Source organism: Myzus persicae, unplaced genomic scaffold, assembly GCF_001856785.1.
Source record: "Myzus persicae strain clone G006 unplaced genomic scaffold, MPER_G0061.0, whole genome shotgun sequence".
In the NCBI taxonomy this organism is placed as follows: domain Eukaryota; kingdom Metazoa; phylum Arthropoda; class Insecta; order Hemiptera; family Aphididae; genus Myzus; species Myzus persicae.
This window is the reverse complement of record NW_019104218.1, coordinates 63,335-82,068: the sequence shown is the minus strand read 5'-3', so window position 1 is coordinate 82,068 and position 18,734 is coordinate 63,335. Positions and strand designations below refer to the sequence as shown.

Here is an 18,734-nt window from a genome sequence, read left to right as displayed (position 1 = left end):
TTATATAGTGCGAGTAGGCTGTGTAAGTAGTACATCTGTTAGTATGCTGAATTGTTTCAACACTCGTTTTTATTATGACTTGTGCTCATCGGTAGGTACTCCACGCGAAATCACACAGTCGTACGATAAAAACATAGTATTATGAGATCTTGACGATGGACCAAACTGGCAACACTGTAAATGTAGTCGTCGCCGTCGTTCGTCCTAACTCTATCCCCTTGTCGCGGGAAGTCTCCGGACGGTCGAGTCTGGTGGCGGCGGTGGGGTCGACGGAGGGACGGTGGCGTTAGGGGTTGACGGAGGGTAGTCGTAAGCGTATGGGCCGTGTTTGACGTACACACATTTCAGTAGTGTGCTTTCGGTGGTCGGTTGCGAACCTCTAGCGCTTCGCCATGCCGTCGCCGACGTTAAAAGTCTGAGTGGTTGTGCACATACATTTTATAATATTTTATTCGTATGCGTGACCGTTACGCACCCAACCTTAGACCGTGATATTACTGTAGACCGCGGGGTCGACGTTTTTATTTGCAGTCGCGACGTTGACGGTTTCCGTTCGAATTTTCTAGTCAATTTTTCATCACCGCTATATCATGGAACACATGTGCGCGTGACAATATTACAATACTGCACTGGTCGTACCTCGAAACAGGTAATATTTTTATTTGACGTCGTGATGTCATTAATATTTTTCAAAAACAAAAAATCGACATCGGAAATTGATATACACACTATATGGGTGCAAGGTATTTAGGATAAACCGCTTAGTGATCACGATTTAGACATGCGTGCTTACTATAAATAGGTGAGAGAAGACTGCATTATGGTTTGCATAATACAGGCGTCTCTTACGTTGTAACAAAAGTTGGTACTTTCTTTGATTCGTCCTACGTTTTTGCAGTGGTTGCAATTATTTAATTAAATAGTAATTAATGCATAACTCTATAGTGTAGCTTTTACTTGTCGGTAAAAATTAAATGTTGATAACTTGTCGTGCCGCTTAAACGAAATTATCAATATTTTAACTACTCTTCAATTGAACGATACAACTTACTTAATAATATGTCAACAGGTATAGCGATTATAGGTAGGTAATCATATGTTATTTCAATTTTAAACCTTCGCCAGTTTTCTATCTATAGTTCTTGATAATTTTCTGAAAAATTATAATACAATGATTTTCGTATACACGACTTTTTGCGGATCGGATAAAACTCTATAGTAATAATTATAATATATTTATTAGCAATACGTTCCCGATAGTTCGTATTCAAATACTTAAAAATTAACCTCCAGTTTTTTTATAAATAGTAGTTAAATGCATTGTGTTTACCAAAAATTGACTTTTCAAACAACTCGTTACCGTAATGGTTTCACTGCCTTCTCTTTATTACGCTTTATATTGTTACGAAACAGAAAAAAAAATGTTTTTCTAAACGAATACCTAACGGAATCAACATAATTTTGATAACAACATTAATTGAAATTTTTTTTTAAGTACCTCTAAAGTAATACTTATCCGTGTGCCTATCTTCATAATTTTAAATTAACAAATTATTTTTCAAATCAACAATAAAATCCTGAGTATTACAATTGATATTTTTAACTATTTAAGTCAATCGTAAAATTAACTAACTAGTTAAGCTTAAATGTTTTAAAAAAAGTAAGTTTTAATTAAAATATAACCAACTTTTGGATGAATTAACACTGTGATTGATTTATAGTATGCATATTTTTGAAAAATGTAAATTTTGTACTATATTTTCCGATTTTGATACTTTTGATACAGTTTTTCTATATGTATAAATAGGTACCAAATTTTAATGTCCAGTATTTTTTACATACATACCTACGCTTCAGTGAAGACTTTTATCGTAGGTAATTATTATTGTCATATTTTCTGAAGTTGTATGGATTTCCCGCAGACAATCTAAATATATTGAGTAGTTGTGAACATCGCTACTTCACTTCGCATTGTTTTGAAACTTAAATAGTCTTTAGGTAATTCTCAAGTTTGTTGGTTTTATCTTGTGCATTGATCATCCAAAGACTTCTGATACAAGTACTAACTTAGTAATTTACGTCAGTAGGTGCAGCAGAAGGGAGGTTTCTGATCATTGTAATCTGATAAATATAGGAGATGCAATTATGGTAGTGGTTTATACGTCTTATTTCCTAGATAAATTAATTAGATGCTGTATGTAAGCGTCTGATTTATGATGTGCAAATCAATTTTAGATTTCCAAAATTATCTTACTCGTTCTACACAATTCTCTACTCCACTAGAGTTTTAATTACATCCTGTTTAACGTATTACGATAAAGTATCGAAACTTTGACTACGCTTTTAGCTATATATTTTAACTTGATTTTGTTGATATTTTGATTGGATACACACTTATATGTATGTAATTTGCTACATGTATGTTCTTAAAATAAATAAATATCCATTAATATCTTCACTACGAATACATTTAAAATTGTTTCCTGTTTTGATAAACCCTATTTTCATTGAATATATCTGATTTTTAGTCCAAAATATGATCCATGCAAATTAAAATAAGGTTTCTACTTATATTTCTGTAAGTAGTTCATGATCAAATAAAACGGAAGTTTCTACCGTATTATTTAAACAAATATAATAAATAATATTAAAATAAATTACTATACTATTTATAATAGCAAAATAAGTATAATATGAGAATAATATATACTTAGTAATAATATAGGCATTAGGCCAACGTCCGATTAAAATTGTTTTTCTTGTGTAATTTTTTATAATTGATTTCAAACTTAACACATCCATCACAGTCTAATTTTATTGTACTATATTCAGCAGAGCGGTTTCATACTTTACCCTTTCTAAATGTATAATACAAGAAAGGAAATAAATGCAACTGGTGGAAAATTCAATACATATAATAAGAAAAGTTATGTTATTGTAGTGAATCGTTTTTTGCTTTTTTTTTACTATATCCTTTTTATAGTATTATAGACTATAGTTATATATATATTTTGAATGATTTACTGCCGTAACATATAGTTATACTTATATGTGAAACAACTTAAACGTACATATTGTAAAAATCGAAACATTGTCGTCATTAATTTATCAATTATTGTTTTTTCGATTTTATTTTAAACGTTGTTAGGTAATGAATACAAATTTGTTCTTATATATTTTATTTATTCCCAGTACTGTACTATAAGCCATGATAAGTTACATGTGATGGTGAATGAAACAAATAATAAAAAATATGAAAACTGACAACATATTAATTATATTCACAGGTACTCCTAATGCATCAAACAATAATCACTGAAACAATATATTAATTAACACAAAGTTCAAATGTCTTCGTTTTTAGAACTCAGAACAAAACTTAAAATGCATTTTAATTAAAATAAAATAATGTTATATTTATTATGTTTAATATTATAAACGATATCATCATTGGTCTATTAATTCGAATGCTTTAGAGTTTGAATGCAGTCAAGATGAAGATGCATTTGTTTCATTACTTAACCTAAAGAAATGTCAATTATTCAAAAACCCCCCAAAAAACTGGAGTAGTCACTCTACTTTGTAATAGCTATGAGGTATCGAGCACCCATCGTCATTGAGTAAGTCGCCTGTAATATATATGTGTTAATTAATTTGAAATCAATGCTAAATCGTTCTATGTATACAAAACACGATTCCTGACTGCAGAAACTAAGTGGTCTATCGACGGTCAGCTTATAAGTTTCAAGTTCCTACAAATAATGTTTCTAATTTAAAGAGAATAAAAAATCGTTCATTTTTGGAATATCCAATTTTGTCAAAATGTTATCCCAAAATGTTTACTGGTATTACATTGTGCAAGCCAATGTCCTACCTGGAGCTTTAGTATTACAAAGTGTTTTGACACTTTTACCAAACCTACAACATAATTTGCCAATTTCCGTGGTTGTGACAAATTTTTTCAACATTTGAACTTAAAATTAATGATAAACTCAGTTGTATAATATTCAAATTTTAACAATACTTTACTGAAGTTACGTTGTAGTTGACATTATTCATTATGGTTATTATTATAATTTATTATGATTGGAATTTAGTATTTACTGCGTTCAAAGTAAGTTCACATAATTAACTTTATGCATCGATGCATTATCGCAACTTTCAATGATTCCGTACTTTTTAGCGTTAGAGTATATTAAAGCCACGTTGCTGCAGACAAATACGATTTAAAAATATTTCATGTAGGAATCATAGACTATGCATAATTTATCAGGTGTATCATAGAAACATTACAATTCATTTGTAACAATAAGCGTTGTTATTTATTAGATACAAAAATATGAAAAATTTGTGTAGAGTTTTTGAATTAAAATTCATATTTAATTTTAAGGGTACATAATACATACGTTACACAAGTAGGTACCCCAAGAGCAAAAACCAACAATCATTATATAATGTTTGAACTGCTTTGTCTCCGGTTGAGTAACCACTTTGTTATAAGCTATTAAATTAAAATAATATTATAGATACAATGGATTTTTATAGATTTCATGTATGTTTTTTTCATTATAAATATCTGTGTTGATTGAAAAGTCACTTATTGAGCATGGAGGTAGAATAAAGAGTCAATATGTCAATTACTCCAAAAATATATGATTTCTAAGCTGTCACTTAAAACTATTTGATGGCTACACTTAGTTATCGCTTCTATATAACCCTTATAGGTACGAAATACCTATATTTAATCCGTAAGGTTTATTAGATAAAAAAGACACTGGGTTATAAATGGTCATACTAAAATATTAGAAAGCGGTATTTGCAACTTCAAATTAAAGTCATATTGACTCAGAAAAAAACAGTAAATTAATGTAAAATTACGTATTATCAGTTATTGAGACTAAACTCGAGTGAGTTAATGCAATTTATTAATCCATTGTTTGACGAAATTCAACCACATTAAAAAATCCTCAAAGATGATAATATCAATTTTGTATTTGAATTCACATGGGTGCATTCAACCAATGTAGAAAAATTAGGAACATAACTTAAAATTTAAATTGACACTATAATATTAACTAAGTTATTAAAGGTTAGAAACCACAGTTTATTATAATAATAAACTATAATACCTATGTAATAAAAATAATTATACGAGTAGGTAGTACGATTGTATATAAAATGTAGTTCAATAAAATATCTCAACACGACAACATCGATATTTATAGTTAAAATTTGTTTTATTTGTGGTAATAATCTATTCAAGTTCCGATTTTTCGTCGTCACGCATACAAATCCACACATAGGTTATGCGATTTTCAATAGTTATAAATCATAATATTATATTACGATAAGGTACCTATCGAGATGGTAATCAATATTATTTAAAAATATATTTTATCCCTTTTGCACCGATTTGGAAAAAATATGTAACAACTATAAACGGTGGAATGCAATGACACTTTACAACGATTCCGAGAAATCGATTTACAACAAACTGTTGAATTTTAATTATAACTATCACGAATGATGTTCGCTATTACGGCACTGGTTTGTTATAAGTCAGTCTGTTAAAAAAAAAAGAATGTACTAATATTTAACATAATAGTTTTTTACCTGTGTTAAAATTAATCAAGACTCACAAAATTATATGAGTGGGGTGACGCCGTCAAGTGTATTAATTACTTATATCAGTAAGAATATAAAATTCAGTAAAATAATAATGAAAGCATTTTTCATATTAATAATTCTATGCATTATTTTGTTCAAGAGAATTTTCCATAAATTGTATTTAAAAATAATGTATTTTCGAAAGAATGCACTGGATTGTATAATTTTTATGAATTACTAATATATTCTAAAAACATATCTTAGGAAGAAATTATAAGATGAAAACCTTCGCAGGGTCAAGATTTTTTTAACGGGAAATGGATGTTGAATATAATGCGTTCAACAAACAAATTTTGATATAATTTTTCGTTTGGAATGCGATTATTTTGTTACTAATGAATACAAATAATAATAAATAATTCGTTTTTTCTCTGCAATAATATAGCAAATTTTCGTTTAGTTTTACCAATCTTGAGTTGTTAGCTTTAATATTAAAGCAAATTCATATAACATCGTTAAACTCAAACGTAAGAATATTATTTATTTCCCCTCATAGGTTTTCAGTTTCAGTCGTATTTTAATTTCAAAATGAGAATATTTTACACTTCAATTAAAAAATATTATCAAAAACCAAGAAGGTTGGTTCTATTGAACGCATGATAATTATTTTTATGCAATACTCGAGTCAGGAAGAGCAAACAAATAGGGTGCCTACATTATCTTGATAAAAAATAAACCTTTTATTATTATACATACAATAGTTTCTTTTAGAATTAAAAATATTAAACTTTTTTTTTATTGTTGTTTATACAACAATTAGTAATACTAAACTACTACATCTCAATATATAAACTACTATAATCTTCAACAGGATCTGGTACTTCTGTCCATTTTATAATTATTATATTTTATTTTGTTGTATACACATTTTTAGTAAATAGGTTATTCATTTTTTACAAATTACATAATATTTTAAATACGCTCTTTAGTTCGTTCATTTATTAGTTATCTTGAAAAATCAGTGTTTTTGGTACATTACAATATTCAGTAATATTCTGAAGTGATAAAATCATTGATCACATTGAGCACTACACAAAACAGTTCTAAAATGCCCAACTGAATATTCAAACCTATAATTTGATAGAGTTGGGTTAAAATGATTAAGCTTCTAATAAGTTAAATTATATAATACCCATGCAGTGTTAGTGTTCCCCTGTCATGGATGACGGTTTGGAGTGAAAATGGACAGCGTAGGATAATTAATGAAACCCATTTCGCGTAAACTTTTTCAAAGTTGTAAGCATCGGATTAATTTTTATGAAGTAAGCTATTTTAATATTTTTAAAATACAAATAATCTTATTAGATAGTATAACTTTCGTACAACGATCACTCATATTTGCTTTTTAGGACGGCCAATAATGTATTAACTGATTAGTTGTATAAAACTTCTCCTATCCTTATTGTATGTATGATAAAATTATATTTTTTCTGATAAGCTTGATATTTCATAAACTAGAATGAATCATCAAATTTCATTATTTTAATTTTCAGAAAATTGGATTTGTTATATATTGTGTAATTCTAAACATAGATATTTCGATGTTAGGTACATTATTGACAAGGTTTTTCCCTATGCAATATTTTTGTTGTACTTGATAATGGGGACTAAGGTATGAACTTGCGAACGAGTACATTTTGAATTCATTTTACACTCAGATAACTACCGTAATGGGGAAGCTTTGAGAATATTTCTTGTTTTAGTCCCTGGGGAAATGTGATTCAATTTTAAATAAAACCTGTTTTAAACACTAATTTTGTATACATTGTTTATATATTTATAAATTGAGATAATCGTGTTGTATACTTATATCATATTATTTTTCCCCATTGAAAATATTACAATTTGCCATTGATTGTATTTTCAGATTTAACGCGTTATCAGAACTTATAATATATACAGTGTTTTATTTTCAAGATGGAATTCCACATACTATATTCTAATATATTAAACTTTGAGTATTTTAATACTTTCTAATGGATATTTTTCTAATGACACTTAAAATTAATTTGAAAGTTATTATCTATAATCTCGATTTATTTAAAAAGACAATATTTGGCGCATGCATTATAAATGCGATGTGTTATTGAGCTTCATATAAAAAATACTAGAGCGGTTAACAATTTTAAAGTGGTCACTGATTATATTTCACCGATATTTCGACAAAAAATGATGTGTGCATGGTATATTTATTAATTAGTATACAGCAAGGATATAATGACGGAGGTTGGTAGCTGAGAAATGTAATTAGCTAACTTTTTGATAACTTCTGTTATTACCAATATTACATTTTTTTTTTTTATTTAATATGATATGGTTCTCACACCCACAGCTATGAAAATATCTATAAGTAAAATATTGTTTTAAATATTTATGTAAATAAAAAGTCATGAAATAATAATTGAGTACGCATGTAATTACCTTAAAAATACGTCATTTTTTTGTACTACACTATGTGTACAAGAGTTATATCAGTTTTTAAAATAATATCTAGGCATTTATTCAAATAATATAATATTAATGGTATGTTAAATATATATCGTTATAATATACTGTAGTAAAATACAAAGATAAATAAATATCATTCATATTGAAAATAACTTTGTTAATTTACGAAACAATTATAATTGTTATTAGTATTTTTTAGTGAATACAAAAATATGACTAAAAATAAAAATCACGGTTGAATATTTCATAATTGGCGGAGGATATGATTAATTTAAATAAATAAATGTGGATCTGTAGTTTTTGTGACACGTTATGGCTTTTTAAATAATGCATCGCGACCATGGCTGTCTTAATACAGTGGCTATAACAATTTATGACCTTAATGTACATTACATTGCACTTAGAAGTAAAGCGTGTTGAAAATAAATGAAAAGCTTTCGGTTACTTTTCAAAAAATATTAATGATTCTTCATTTACAGTATGAAAAAAAAACAGTGTTAAAATCTATATTTTCTAAGAAACTTTATCTAAAAAATATCTATTTTAGAACTATTTTAGAACTATTTTAAAAATCGTACTTATTTATAAATTCAATTACCTAGCCACTTGTATAAACACTGTAAATAGGAATCGCAAAGCTAAATATTGACAATAAAAACTTTAAGTGATTGATAACAATTAATCTATAATTATTATTTAAAAAAATGTAATAATAACGCTGTGCAAGGACGTGCACTAACTTAGTAATACTAAACATGTTCTTTAACTAGAATTGATTTCTGAAATATTATTTTTAATATTTATATTTATGAATGTATAAATTATACACTTTTGATTTATTTTTATCACGACGGAGAAAACTATTAGACGATGTGATTTTGGTTTAAAATTTGTAGCTACATTTTTAGTTAGTTGATATTAACAAGTATTTTATCTTATTTTGTGAATATCCTTAAAAGCATAAAAAGTTTAAAATAAAATGACTTTATTAAACGTCTTAATATTTTGGTTATCTAAAAATAACTATCTGGTGAACTTCATAATTTTACTGATTATTTGATAAAGTCATGAAATAATATTTTAAGTCATTTTTGAGACATGAAGTAAAACATCTACTAGTAATTAATCGTTCATATTTTGAAGCTTTAGTTGATAGATTAACACCGATAATTATTAAGTACACTTCCTTTAAGTCTACAAAGTTATTTTTAATGAATTCAAAAGTTCGTTAAATTATAAAAAAAAAATATCCTCTGCAAAGAAAACTGAGAAATCATTTTTGAGTATAGTGCACTATATCGTCTATATGTATGTATACATTTGAAAAATATCAAGCAACATACTACATTTTGTTAAGAATTGAGCTTAATTTTTTTTTGTTTTTTGGATGATTTGAGTTTTCCATGGCATAAACAAAGATTCATGAAATTGATAAATTTGTACCCAGACTAAAAATATATTTAAGATAAAATTTGAAATGAATAAAATGAATAAATAATAATAATATCTATATATAAATCAGCAAAGTTTTTTGTCTTATGAACTATTGTAATATTAAACAAAAGTACTCGTGTAATATTCCATGTTTTTATTATCACTCACACATCTTAAATCTAATTTCGATATTCATCATGATACAATGGGTTCAATTAGGAGTTTTAATGATGTGACTATGAAGTATTAACAATGTTTCGTTTTGGGAATTACTATTTTGAAACAAAACTGGGTTTTGAATGTAAGAAACGAAAGATGATTGGGTCACTGAAAAGTTCAAATACTGTATTTACGAACTAGAAGTCTAAGTATCTTATTACTTATACATATTTCACAGTGTTGTCCTTGAATAAGACTTATCATAGAACTTATGGCACATAGCAAAAACTTACGCATTAACTTAAATGATAAATGCTTTGATAAATATGAAAAAAATATAGTATTGGAAATATGTAAGAATTTTTTTTTAAACTAAAACAAGACAAAGAAAAACTAAAGGAAAATACTTATATAATTCAGGGCACATCATTATGTCCAACTTGACGTCATATAAAATAAAATAAGATTTATTCGAGTTGTTTTCCAGTACATTTCGGTAATGTTACAATAATATAATAATAATATTATCCTTTTATTACCAATTCAATATTAAGGTAAGTAATGGTGATGCCAAAATTGATACCATACGTCTTGATATTGATCAGTACGAAAAAAATAGCGTATTATAAGGTATTATCCCGTAGTCTTAAAACGCAAAATCAAATTGACCCAGTACATAATATATAAAATATACCACCGCATATTTAGTATAATAATTATGCACAGCTCTTAATCCGAGATGCTAACAAATTCCAATTAAACGTTCAAAACTCTCACATAGTCACGAGATAGTTTAGAAATATTTGGGCCTCATCAAAAAAAAATTAATATAAGAGTGAGATTATAATATTTTGTCACAACTGCTTTTGGACAATTTTTCATCTCCTATCATTGCGGTGGAAATAAAATATAAAAGCTCTAAGAACAAAATATTATTTTCTGATATTATAGTAGGTAATTAATTTATTATGTTTTATAAGAAAAGAAAAGAAAATCGCCAACTTGTGTGATTTATTATTTGTGGATATAATAGTTGTATACTAAACAGTATGACGAGAAATACATCAAAGTACCTGTGCATATAATTTATGATTTTTTGACATTTTTACGTAATTATTATAAAAAACTGGGGAATATTAATTATGCGCATGATGATAATAATATTTAATTATGTAATATTTCTGGCAAACGATGAGCGATAAATCGTATACACACGAGGAAAATACAGTTTTATATTTTATAAAATATTACGGATTTACAATTTTATGGCTTATTCGATAAGGTTTTAAATAATGAAATATTATGTTCAATTTTGAATATCATTATAATTTATACATTATCATACAATACTTTAATAGATTAAATATATTATGTTTGGTTTTAATTTTTTGAAGTTTTCAGGTTAAATATTTTACCTATTATATTGGATTATATTAGTCAAGGTTGCTTTACAGTATGTTTATACAAATTTAATATTAGACAGTTAAAAATCGGAAGAGCTATAAAGTATAATTTTCAATGCTATTTTTTTTTCTAAATTTAAATTTAAATATATAAAAAAATATAAATATTAAAAATATATATATATATAAATATAAATATAGTATATATTATAATAAATAAATATAATATATTATATTATATAATATTATATTTAAATATAAATATTTTTTTAAATATTTTTTTTTCCTTCTTATTTTAAATCAATTACTGTTTTCACACTTGAGTTTGTTGACTATTAACTATCTATCTTTTGTACATAAATTTATATTTTTTATTCCATTTTATGTTCTGAATTGTCACATGATATATATCGTAATGAACATAAAGCTGAAATTCCTATTATATCTTTTTTTTATATTACACAATTTGAACTATTTTTCTGTAGATTAGTACGATACTATTAATTGTGTTCTATATTAATTGAAACATATCTTACAAATCTCAATAAGTCGAAACTGTTTAACTAATCATATTCTTGAATTTTTATTTAATCAAGCATCACATTTTACTATATGCCTACATATTATTTATATTATTTCCTATGTTCCTAACGGACTCGAAATGAAATTTTAAAAACAAACATTGGTTTTAAATATTGAAATCATAAAATAAAATTGAAGACAAGTATAATGGTAAAGGAATCTGATAAAATGGCAATGTTTAAAAATGAGTTTGAAAAACTATGAGAGACGAAACAAAAATGATTTTATTAATTTTTTACACCGGATGTTTTTGAGATAGCTTGTAGATTTTTTAATTTGTGCCCACAAAAACTGACCTAAATAAGAAACGACGACGATTCAGTTAGTGAGAAAATCAACTTTATTTAAGAGATCATTTCTAATGCATTCCTCTCTGGTAATAATGTATTCGAAACTTATACACAAAGGCACCAAGTACACTAGAGAAACTAATAATGTGAAACTTGAAACTACAATCTCATAAAATTGTCTCTTACACATATATATATTTTAGTAGTTTGACGCTGTACTGAGTTTCATGCGACTCATTTTATTTTCAATTTCAGGTATTTATTACAACATTTTTGTAATTATTATGTTTTGTATAAGTTCATTGGAGTAAACGCTGGAATAACACACAAATAAATAAATAATGTACTTATTGTTTTTAAAACACATAAGTAAATTTTTTTTTTCTTATGAACAGCATGTAATGCGTCGATATTAAAATTATATATATTAAAGTTAATAATATTCATGTGCCAATATGATTCAAATTTGTTAATTATACCTACCTAACACTTTATTGCTTATTTGAATGCACTTTATCTTTGACCATCAGTATGAAAAAATATTTTGTCATATTAATAAAAAATTGATGAAAATCAAATAAAGTAAAAACTCAAAATGTGTAAAAAGACCTACCGATTGATTTCTGACCTCATAGTATGCCCTAGTTACCAAGTAATAGCTAAAACATCCTAAATACAATAATTATAATTAATTGGTTTGAAGAAAGAATGAGCATACTCTCAAAAGACACCCTTATTGTCAAAAATGTCACTATTACACAATTTTTTTATATTTATATAGTATTATGTATTATATCTTATAAGTACTATCCTATGTTTAATATAAAAACATTATATTTGGACACAAGTCTGTCATAAATGTATGTTATTCATTAAAATAAGTATAATACTTAACTGTACTAATATAAGGGCATTTCATTAACTAGGTATTTAATTTTAACGTTCCAAATTTATGTTAATAATTTTATCAGGGTAATTCAAAGAAATTTTCAATTTTAGTTTTCGACTGAATTTAACTTTAAAATTAGATATCCAGGTAAATTTAATATGTTCATATATATTTTATCTTTATTTTCTATTATAAGTGTTAGGATTCTGCAATCTACAAATTAATCGTATTGGTTATTCAATGGTTCTTTCAATGCATAGTTAGTAAATATTGACTTAAAATTTATTTTAATTTGTTATCCCTCCTACCCAAACAAAGAAATGTTCTAAATTTCGAAGCAAACAATTTTAAATGATACGACTTAAACGTCTTTTTATTTCTTGATGTTTTTTTAATCTCGTAAAATGTATAAATGTGTAATATAATCTACATCACAAAGTTAAATATGTTAAATAAGGGAAGATATACTGAAATTTTCAAAACAATTTAATAACTCGTTATATATTTATGACAGCTCAACTCTCAACAACATCCTATAGGTCATAGATGACGTCAGTTAAAAGATCGTTGCTGAAATGTCGTTCACGTTTGACCGAGTTCGTCACTCTAATTTATTTGAGCTGTCAAAAAGCCAATACCCTGCAGTTATATTTATCTAATGTTATTAATTAGCGTTTTATTTCATGAACAACTGGATGGATAAACTTGTGAGCTGTGGAAGGCAAGTGACGATATTTTCGTAGCAGTTCTTTCCCAAATATCTCTAAGAAAAAAATATGATAATAATATAATATAAATGGGACAAAGTATTGTAATATTTTTTTTCTCAATGGCTTTTGCATGATATAATATAGTTTATTTTGGCTATTATACATTATTATTTGTACAGGTCAATGTACCAGTGGCATTTACATGTTATAAATCTAACACTTCACAAATATATCTTTGAAAAGCAGTGTTATGAAATATTGTATTATGACTGCAAATATATTTGTATGTATGTACATAATATCTTATATATATATTTATATATATATATATAGATGAGTAATTATAATATGTAGTTCTCATGAGAATAATATGAAATAATAATGATTTATATTTACTTATTTATTTAAGCTTATAATTCGACCATGCTCAAAATTTTCAATTAATATTTAGTATGATTAAAATTACTAAGTGTGATATAAAGTTGAACATTATCATTAAAAACAACTGATTAAGGTTTTTGAGGTACAAAAGGAGTGGTCGGAATTAGCAATGAACACACACCGCCGAAGTGGTTCATTTAAACCATAATTATTAGTGGAGAGACATTTAAAGGAATTAGAGAGAATAGATGTGGTGATTCAATTAGCTCATTTAATGATTTAGAAAGAAATTTAAATTTAGCAGCATGCCTACGATCTGCTAGTGAATACATTTTGAGATGCATATTCTGTTTCATTGTATATAACAGTAAATTGACTTCAACTTAGCGTAAAATCAAGATGCCACTTATGGAGAAGAAGGAATGGTTAAAACTGTCGATTAAATGTGTATAAAATAGGACATTCGATAAACAAAGAAAAACGCTAAAAAGTATAAATATTACGAGTTATTTTTTTGCTAGGACTATTTTATATTTGATTTTTATTCTTTTTAAGTGTTTTCAGAACACTGAATTTACTCTGCGTAGACCTTTTGTTAATCAATGTAGAAGTCAATTACTGCATATAACAATATTTATAATATCCTCAATAAGGATTTCTCATACTAATGAATGGATAATGTGATAATGGGCTTGAATAGAACAACTAGATACAAACACTTTTTTCTACGCCAACGGGGAGGAATAAACTATTTGGTTAAATATACAATATATATTTTGTATGTTTGTTGATATTTTTTATTTCATCCAAATCAATAAAATTTAAACAATAAAATAGTTACGATACATTTCATAAATATTTGCTTATTCGTATTCCAACTGAGCGATGATCGTGTCTGGTATACGGATTTCATGGTTATTATAATATTCATTTTTCTGTAAAATACTTACACAATTAAAAATACGACTTAATTAATTCAAATAATTAAACGAAATAGTCAATGCGTATTATTCGTGTATTTACACATTACACGCATATAATAGATTTAAACAAAATAATATTATAATATAATAAGAAATGTTATCATTAAGACTATCTTTATAACATTTTAATATTTTATATAATTTTATATGTATATTTTTTTGTAGGTTTACCCAAAACACGTCACATTTATTCAAATACACTTGTTAAGATGGGCGTTGGACATTCGAACAGACAAGATCGTTCGTGTCCTCTAGACGGCGATGGTGAGTGATTATAATTATTTACATATTCGAGTATAGAAATACTGTCGAATTATAATAGTATATTATTTATAAAGTGTTTGCAAGTATCGTTCACTTGAAGCATCAATTATGTTATAGGTACACGTAGAACATAATATGATATTAGTGTCAGTAATGTTGTGGTCATAAGTCATAGATCATTACCACAGTACAGATTCAATCAAATTTTAAATGACCTATCCGATTGTATCTTATAACAAATCCATCGCAAATATTAATTTTAAATGTTATTTTTACATCTTATTAATCGAAGAGTTTTGTATCATGGTAATTTGTATCTATTACTATTACCTGTACCTACTTTGTTTCCGGTTTTGTTTATCGCGAAACGTGTTGGAAAAATATTGAAATATAACAAAATTGGAAACTGTAAATATTCCATAAAATGCAAAACCTAATGATGTTATATAAATATACGATGGAAAATAATGATATATTTTTATTGTTCTTTTGTCAAATTTTAGATTCTGAGCGAAGCGAAAGAATGTATTGATTTTACAATGATGTGTTTTTCTGTCTGTCATCACCTTTTGGAGCAGTAAAAATATTCTGATTTTCTATTTCAGCATCTTTTCTGGGAGAAAAGTGAATCTAGTAGGTACTTTTTTTGGCAGGGGGGGGAGGTAAAAAGTAAATAAGTAAATTCTCAGTAGTTTGTTTTCAAATGCGTTACGAAGAACAATTTCTATGCAAAACCATTTTTCGAAAGATCAACTTTGTTTAAAATAATCATAGATAAATTACATTTTCACCAAATGTTTATAAATATTTTGACTCTTTTTGAGGTATAAAGCCAAGAGAAATTTTAATTTTTGTCTTTCAATATTATTGTTAGCAAATACTTAAAAATGTAATGCAAAGTTTCCTCATAAGTTGCTAATAGTTCAATTTTTCTTTTTAAAATTGTAAAAACAACAATTTTGATGAATGTAGTTAAAATGTTGACGAAATTCATCAACAATATACTTCCATACCTTACATTTCAAAATGTAATAGACAATTTTTAGTAAGTTTTTATACTTCCAACAGAAAAAAAGCTTACTAGAAAGTATCTCTAATTTTTAAGTGGGTTTAAATTTATACTTGTTAAGACATTTTATACTCATTGCACCTGTCAAATTTTCAAAATGTGTTCACTATTTTTGAGTACGACACATACTATTTTTATAATATTAAGATTATTGAAATATTAATAATATTATATGTTTATGAAATTGACATAAAATGTAACATTTACTTTAATGTATTCTAATGATAATCGACATAAATAGACGTTCGTTTCTCAGGCCCCCACCTATTTCAAGATGGGTAGTAAATTTAATTGTACTAAATTCAAATCTTTGTCATGCATGTAATTTAATAATATCCAAGTGTCTGTATGAGCAAAAAATTTCAATATATTTAATTGTATATATCACGCAATCTAGCTACTATTTGAATCAGGGACAGTGTTTCTACTATAATAGAATACCTATTTGTATATTTTGTTGCGTGCGATCCACGTAACAACACAATGTTTACCAATTTTATAATTACCCATCTACTTAAAAGTTTAAAATGATACTCGTCGATGACAGGTTAACACTTAAACAGCGACTGGCTAAAAAGTTCGGGTGGGTTGATTTTGCCAAAGTATCATTCTAATTTGTGACGAAATAGTAGGTAGGTATATATTATGTTGAACCATGGTAAGTGTGAAATAAATAATAATATACTACTACCTAAGTATCTTATCGACGACCCAATGGCATTATGGAGCCATTCCATTCATTACTTCATTGGATAACACTGACCATCGTAATAGGAAGTATTATTATTTACTTCACTTCAATATGATACCTAATAAATTATTTATCAAATACGGTTGGACACCATGATTAATAAATATGGAACATATTTTATGAGTCACTCGAACCTATTACAGGTGTACAGTATTATATGAATATAAAGACGAACTATGGACATATTATTATTATATCATACTGAAAGGTTATTTTAGCAAAAATAAAAGTGTTAACTGGATTGTAATAAAATGTTGAGACTGTTGATGGCAGTTGGTAGCACTTGTTATGCTCAGATACAGTCGATTGCGTCCTAAAAACATTTAAACGAAATTGTTCACCTTTTTTATGTTGTTATTGCGTCTTATTATAAAGAAACTAATCGTTAAATTACACTATTTTTGGTATTATGAAGTGGACCTAGAATAATAATGATATTTTGAGTTTAGGAAAATTAATTAATCTAAAAATTGTACATAATAATATTTTTATATCGTTATTTATTATCTTGTAGGTACGTACGATCATTCTAGCATTTAATGATTACAAAATAAAATAACAATAACAATAATAAACGAAAAAACTGAGGGAGTCACTCTAAGTATGTGTCTAGAAGGGTCACTGTGATGGTTGTGTGAAATTTGAATTCAATGGTATAAAATAATTGTATGGAAAAAACAATTCTGATCGAAGGTGTTCGTTAGTCTATAATGTTCGGTATAAAGTATGTTTTTTACTTTTATGATGTTATTGGGATTAAAGTAATTTACTATCAGGAATTGGTACTATAATACGTTAAATATTAATTTATTCTAAAAAAATTATATTTGAAAATGTTATTGTTATATGTAATTATGAAATGTTATAAAATAATGTTATACTTGCAATGTAATTTTTGAGTTACAATTATAAATAAAAGTTAGTTAAAAATAATAATAATAATTAATTTAAATGCTTCAAGTACCTACGAATAATTTTTATAATTACAACAATAAATCTACAATCATTACTGTTTTAGCTTTAAGTTACCACTAATAACAACTTATGAGGAACTTTGTATTAAATTGTTAAGTTTTTCCATCGAGTGAAAAATGTTTTATTCAGTACGTAATTAAAAGACAGAAATAAGAGGAAATTTTTTTTACCTATCTAGAGTTCCAACATAAAAAAATTGATTTTTTTCAAAACTGGTTTCGCATAAAAAATCTCTGTTCTTCTTTAATATTTTGTACCTATATCTGGACGCTTTTGAAACCACTTGGAATTTTAACTTCTTATCCCCAACCACTCTTCCCTAAAATATCGACAATTCACTTTCCTACCTGAAAAGATGCTGAAGTAGAAAATCGAAGCATTTTTACGAACACAAAAAGTGAAAACAACTATACATAATTGAAAATTCTCGCTTCCCCTAGCACCTTAATTTAATTAATACTAAACATTTACATATTAACATTTATTTATTTTAATATAAACATAGATTTTAAGTGAAATAATTTAAAGATATTGTATTTTATTTTTAAATTGTTTATCTATGTATTCTTGTCATTTTAATATTTTAATAATACGTTTGTCCCAGCCCAATACAAATTATAAACTCTCTTCATACTTTAATTTACCTGACTAGGGACGCAATTCAAACACTGAAAAGGTATAAAAGGTCGAAATTGGACGCAATCGGATAATTCCCGTTATGCAATCGCT

At 26.4% G+C, this 18,734-nt stretch overlaps 1 long non-coding RNA gene across 1 annotated transcript; it reads left to right on the top strand.

Annotated features, from left to right (window-relative positions):
- The first annotated feature begins 363 nt into the window (after positions 1 to 363).
- On the top strand, positions 364 to 15,210 carry LOC111040149. The gene is made up of 2 exons (XR_002605180.1): positions 364 to 649; positions 15,112 to 15,210. It is a non-coding gene; the product is annotated as an uncharacterized LOC111040149 (long non-coding RNA).
- The last annotated feature ends 3,524 nt before the right edge of the window (positions 15,211 to 18,734 follow it).